Here is a 7,141-nt window from a genome sequence, read left to right on the forward strand (position 1 = left end):
GGTTCCGTGTCCATGGATCGGCTGAGGTTCAGTATCCATGGATCGGCTGAGGTTCACTGTCCATGGATCGGCTGAGCTTCAGTATCCATGGATCGGCTGAGGTTCAGTGTCCATGGATCGGCTGAGGTTCAGTGTCCATGGATCGGCTGAGGTTCAGTGTCCATGGATCGGCTGAGGTTCAGTGTCCATGGATCGGCTGAGGTTCAGTGTCCATGGATCGGCTGAGGTTCAGTGTCCATGGATCGGCTGAGGTTCAGTGTCAATGGATCGGCTGAGGTTCAGTGTCCATGGATCTGCTGAGGTTCACTGTCCATGGATCGGCTGAGGTTCAGTGTCCATGGATCTGCTGAGGTTCAGTGTCCACGGATCGGCTGAGGTTCATTGTCCATGGCTCCTCTCCGGTCTCTATGGACTATACTTGCCCTTTCTTCTCAGAGGAGATTCGCTCATAAATGACAATTCCTGGCCGGTGATCTGCCGATATGGTTCCGGTGACGTGAAAGTTCCTGCGCAGGCGCAATCTGATCTGCCGATATGGTTCCGGCTAACGAGAAAGTTCATTTAAGGACTGCGCAGGCGCAATCCTTAATGACGGAAATCTCCGAACCTCGGCCGGCATCCAGGGCGACGTGGATTGTGAGGAAAGTGGCCAGTCGGCCTCATGTCCTCCCTTCGCTCGGACGGCTCGCTCCACTCGCTCGGCCTCCTGGCTCCTTTTTTAACATCCTCCGATCCACGGGGATGTTAAAGAATGAGCCTGGATGCCGGCCGAGGTTCAGAGATTTCCGTTGTTAAGGATTGCGCCTACGCAGTCCTTAACCACTTCCGGACCGCCGCATGTATATGTACGTTGGCAGAATGGCACCTACAGGCACATTGGCGTACCTGTACGTCCCTGCCTAGACGATCGGGACCCCCCCCCGCTACATGCGGCAGTCGGATTCCCTCGGGGAACGATCCGGGACGATGGCGCGGCTATTCGTTTATAGCAGCTCCGTCGCGATCGCTCCCCGGAGCTGAAGAACGGGGAGAGCCGTATGTAAACACATCTTCCCCGTGCTTCACTGTGGCGGCTGCATCGATCGAGTGATCCCTTTTATAGGGAGACTCGATCGATGACGTCAGTCCTACAGCCACACCCCCCTACAGTTGTAAACACACACTAGGTGAAACATAACTCATTCAGCGCCCCCCTGTGGTTAACTCCCAAACTGCAACTGTCATTTTCACAATAAACAATGCAATTTAAATGCATTTTTTGCTGTGAAAATGACAATGGTCCCAAAAATGTGTCAAAATTGTCCGAAGTGTCCGCCATAATGTCGCAGTCACGAAAAAAATCGCTGATCGCCGCCATTAGTAGTAAAAAAAAAAAAAATAATAATAAAACTATCCCCTATTTTGTAAACGCTATAAATTTTGCGCAAACCAATCGATAAACGCTTATTGCGATTTTTTTTACCAAAAATATGTAGAAGAATACGTATCGGCCTAAACTGAGAAAAAAAAAATTTATATATGTTTTTGGGCGATATTTATTATAGCAAAAAGTAAAAAAATATTGCATTTTTTTCAAAATTGTCGCTCTATTTTTGTTTATAGCGCAAAAAATAAAAACCGCCGAGGTGATCAAATACCACCAAAAGAAATCTCTATTTGTGGGGAAAAAAGGACGCCAATTTTGTTTGGGAGCCACGTCGCACGACCGCGCAATTGTCTGTTAAAGTGACGCAGTGCCGAATTGTAAAAACCCCTTGGGTCATTTAGCAGCATATTGGTCCGGTCCTTAAAGGGGAGTTCCAGCCAATTTGTATGTTTATTAAAAGTCAGCAGCTACAAAAAGTGTAGCTGCTGGCTTTTAATAAACAGACACTTACCTGCTCCAGTGACGCGCCGGCCGGGGCTCCGCTCCTCTCCCCCCCTCCCCGGCCGGCGTCTTCATTCTCAGTGTGGGCACCCGGCCGTGACAGCTTTCGGCTTCACGGCCGGGCACCCACTGCGCATGCGTGAGCGGCACTGCGCATGCGCGAGCGGCACGGCCCGGCGCCATGTAATTGGCCAGGAGATCGCCTAGGACCTGTGACGTGTCCTGTAGGCGATTAAGCTTAGTCGCCTACAGGAAGGAGGAAGTGGGACAGGAAGTCCCACTCTTCCTGAAGCCCCCACTCCCCCCCCAAAATTACATGCCAAATGTGGCATGTAAGGGGGTGAGGAGTGGGATAAGCGGAAGTTCAAATTTGGGTGGAACTCCGCTTTAAGTGGTTAAAGGAACTTTCTAGTTAGGGGAACCTTAACGACAAGTCACCGGCTCTCAGGTCTCCTCTATGACATGGATGTCTTATATCTCTAGAATGAGTAATAGACGGGTCTTGGATGCGATTACTGTACACTGAATTTCGGAGATAGGCGCACTCTGCAGCCAAAGAAGGAGGCCAAAAATGGGGGAATTTGGAAAGAACGAGGGACGGGGGGGTTGAGGGGTCCAAATATTGCTCGCTCTTGCATATTTGCTTCCCTTTCCCCAACTCCCCCGTGTTATTCTCCTGCTTGGCTTTTCCTACAGCTGATGTTAGCTTTCAGAGGAACCAAGCACATTCTATAGGGGCCCCGCTACGTGTGAGATCTTTAAAGGGGATCTCTCGGCTGAGGTTCAGTGTCCATGGATCAGCTGAGGTTCAGTGTCCATGGATCGGCTGAGGTTCAGTGTCCATGGATCGGCTGAGGTTCAGTGCCCATGGATCGGCTAAGGTTCAGTGTCCATGGATCGGCTGAGGTTCAGTGTCCATGGATCGGCTGAGGTTCAGTGTCCATGGATCGGCTGAGGTTCAGTGTCCATGGATCGGCTGAGGTTCAGTGTCCATGGATCGGCTGAGGTTCAGTGTCCATGGATCGGCTGAGGTTCAGTGTCCATGGATCGGCTGAGGTTCAGTGCCCATGGATCGGCTGAGGTTCAGTGTCCATGGATCGGCTGAGGTTCAGTGTCCATGGATCGGCTGAGGTTCAGTGTCCATGGATCGGCTGAGGTTCAGTGTCCATGGATCGGCTGAGGTTCAGTGCCCATGGATCGGCTGAGGTTCAGTGTCCATGGATCGGCTGAGGTTCAGTGTCCATGGATCGGCTGAGGTTCAGTGTCCATGGATCGGCTGAGGTTCAGTGTGCATGGATCGGCTGAGGTTCAGTGTCCATGGATCGGCTGAGGTTCAGTGCCCATGGATCGGCTGAGGTTCAGTGTTCATGGATCGGCGGAGATAGGCGCACTCTGCAGCCGAAGAAGGAGGCCAAAAATGGGGGAATTTGGAAAGAACGAGGGACGGGGGGGTTGAGGGGTCCAAATATTGCTCGTTCTTGCATATTTTTTTTTTCACAAGAAACGTTCTTGCATATTTGCTTCCTTTTCCCCGACTCCCCCGAGTTATTCTCCTACTTGGCTTTTCCTACAGCTGATGTCAGAGGAACCAAGCACATTCTATAGGGGCCCCGCTACGTGTGAGATCTTTAAAGGGGATCTCTCACTATAAAAAAAAAAGTACTTGGACACGCAGCCGTCCGCCAATTCCCTGAAGTAATATTCTCTGGATTAAAGAGGAACTCTACTCAAAATATTGTCATTTTATACATTTGAAACAGAAGAGAGAATGGTTTGAGGTGTCTTTTTTATTGTCATTAGAAAGTGCATGAGATCATTGTAATAATCATACAATCAAGTGGAAAAAGAGAAAGTATGTGATTTAAAACATATGTGCAAGTAATAAAAAAAAAATCCATGAAGTCCAGGAAATAAAGGGCTTCAGTGCAAAAGAAGTTCATATAAACATTTAAGTGTTAACAAAATCCAGTGCTCCAAAAGTGAATGAAGAAGGATCCTTCACACCAAGACGGCGCGCATCCCACTCACCAGCTATTAGAACCCAAAGATGGAGGTCAGGCCTTATCCCAATATTCCTCTGGGATGGATGGATGCCAAGAGCCAGGATTCCAAAATAGACAAAACCAAGCAAACAGGATGATCCACAATCACCTGCTGGGACCCAAGGTGGAAGTAGAACTGCGCCTAAACCCAATACAGTGGAACCCCCGGATTGCGAGTAACGCGGTTAACGAGCATTTCGCAATATGAGCGCTGTATTTAAAAAAATCCTAACTCGGTTTGCGAGTGTTGTCTCGCAACACGAGCAAGATTCAGGCCAAAGCTGTGTGCAGTACCACGTTTGGCCTGAGGTGGGGGGCGCCGGAGACGAACGGCGCCGATCGGCGCTATTTGGAAATGCACGGAAAGGCCCAAGGACAGCTCGGCTGACCTCAGGAACGAAGTCTTTCCGCGGTTCTCTGAGTTCAGCCAAGGTGTCTCCAGGACTTTCCGGCCGTTTCTGAGGTTCTCCGGTGCCCCCCGCCCCCACCTCTGGCCGCATGCGGTATTGCATGCAATGGAAGTCCATGTGGAACAATTTTTTTTCGTTTCCATTGACTTCAATGGGGAAAATCGCTTTGATATGCGAGTACTTTGGATTACGAGAATTCTCCTGGAACGGATTATGCTCGTAATCCGAGGTTCCGCTGTATTCCTATGGGATAGATGGATGCCAAGCGCCAGGATTCCAAAGTAGACAAAACCAAGCAAACAAGATGATTCACAATCAACTGCTGGGTCCCAAGGTGGAAGTAGAACTGCTCCTAAACCCAATATTCCTATGGGATAGATGAATGCCAAGAGTCAGGATTCCATAATGGACAAAACTAAGCAAACAGGATGATCCACAATCAACCACTGGGACCCAAGGTGGTAGTAGAACTGTGCCTAAACCCAACATTCCTATGGGATGGATGCCAAGAGCCAGGATTCCATAATAGACAAAACCAAGCAAACAGGATGATCCACAATCAACTGCTGGGACCCAAGGTGGTAGTATAGCTTCGCCTAAACACAATGGCCCAGATTCTCAAAGGCGTTACGACGGCGCAACACCATTTGCGCCGTCGTAACTTCTCATCTGGCCCCGGGTATCTATGCGACTGATTCTTAGAATCAGTTACGCATAGATACCCATTAGATCTGACAGGCGTAAGGCTCTTACGCTGTCAGATCCTAAAAGCAATTTTTTTTCCCGCCGCTAGGTGTCGCATCGTCGTTTTCCCCGTCGTCTATGCAAATGAGGTAATTACGCGAGATTCCCGAACATACGCGCGGTCGATGCTGAGAATTTACGTTGTTTCCGTAGCGTACGCGACGCGTAAGGTTGCCCCTGCTATTAGGAGGGGCAACCAATGTTAAGTATGGCCGTCGTTCCCGCGTCGAATTTAGAAAAAATTACGTCGTTTGCGTAAGACGTCCGTGAATGGCGCTGGACGCCATTTACGTAAACGTCTAAGCAAATGACGTCGGGGCGACGTCATTTTTTTTTTTTTTTAAAACAATTTTTATTGAACTATTAGGAGGCAAACAATTATGTATAGACAGACAGTGTACAGCACTCCGAACAAAAAAGTGTCATATGATCAGGTACAGATACAGAAAAAACCCATAGTAGGCTAAAAACTATTTCACCATTGCAACTTGGAGTACAATACATAACATATATGCATTCTTCTTCGGAAGGTACAGTAGGAAACATGTTCATTTTTCTTGTTTTTTCCTTGTACTAAAACAATTTGGGCACCAAACCCCCCTTCCCGCAACTACCAAGGGAGGAGATGACAATGACGTGAACAGGAACCGGCAAGGCCCAACCCCCCTCCCACCCACCCCTACTGGGAACACTTTGTGAGCAGGGGGGGGGGGGGCAAAGGGCGCCATGGAATAGGGTTGTGAGAGTGGTTCAAATGTAGTAAAATCCTCCTTCCGTTACATGCCATTGGAAGTTCACCCCATACTGGGAGAGGGGACTAAAAAAGGGGGGGGGGAGCAATAACGACAGGATAGAAACCAGGCCATATGTAAATCCCTTTTTCAGGGGATAATGGGATAGGGAATGAGGTGGCGACGTCATTTAGTGCAATGCACGTCGGGTAATTTACCCGACGGAGCATGCGCAGTACGCATTAGGCGCGGGAGCGCGCCTAATTTAAATGGTGCCCGCCCCATTTGAATTGGGCGGGCTTGCGCCGAGCGATTTAACGATACACCGCCGCAAGTTTACAGGTAAGTGTTCTGAGAATCAGGCTGTAAACCTGTAAACCTGCGGCGGTGTAACGTAAATCACATACGTTACGCTGCCCAGGAGCAACGTAAATGTATGAGAATCTGGGCCAATATTCCTATGGGATGGGTGCCAAGAGCCAGGATTCCAAAATGGACTAAACCAAGGAAACAGGATGATCCACAATCAACCGCTGGGACCCAAGGTGATAGTATAGCTTAGACTAAACCCAATATTCCTATCAGATGGATGTAGAGAGCCAGGATTAAAAAAAAGTCAAAAAGGTCCTGCAGTGCACTTAATGAGAAGGAGAAACACGGTAGGAACTCATTGTGTAGTATTAAAAGTTCAAGTTTTTAATAAAGGTTAAAACCACTTAGAACAAGCAAGAGTTAACTTTATAAAATACAGTCAAACACATGCAGCACCCTGGTGGGCGTGACGGCATTACCAATGTAGCTCCTCCAGACGCGTTTCGTTTGAAAAAACATTATCAAGGAGTAAAGGAGTATTCACTATGATTGTCAGCTGCTCCATCTAGTGAACTCAATGTGGTGTCTTCCTTGGTCATTCTGAAGGAGCATTCAACCTGGAGAGAAAATAGCCTAAAAACATTCCTTTTTTTCACCATTAGCACAGATCGTATGTTCATTAGATTACAACATTAGATTGTAAGCTCCTTGAGGACAGGGGCTGATGTGAATGTACAATATATATGTGTAAAGGTGGGGTATACATGGGCAGGGAAAAGGGGGTGGAGTCAGGGGTAGAGCCAAGGGGGCTGCAAAATTAGGTTTTGCCTAGGGTATAAAAAATCCTTGCACCAGCCCTGGTCCTGGCCAATATGTGACAGTTGGGTTCTGTGGTTTTATCATTTTCTTCTCTCTGGTTGTCTCCAGCATTTTTCTTTCCTCGCTGTAGTATGAAGTTGCATGATTCAGGGTTATCCTCTGTAGCAGTCAGCAGAAAGGATCGGGACACAAGGGCAGACTACGAGCCAAGATCCC

The sequence above is a fragment of the Rana temporaria genome, chromosome 6 (assembly GCF_905171775.1).
Source record: "Rana temporaria chromosome 6, aRanTem1.1, whole genome shotgun sequence".
NCBI lineage: Eukaryota > Metazoa > Chordata > Amphibia > Anura > Ranidae > Rana > Rana temporaria.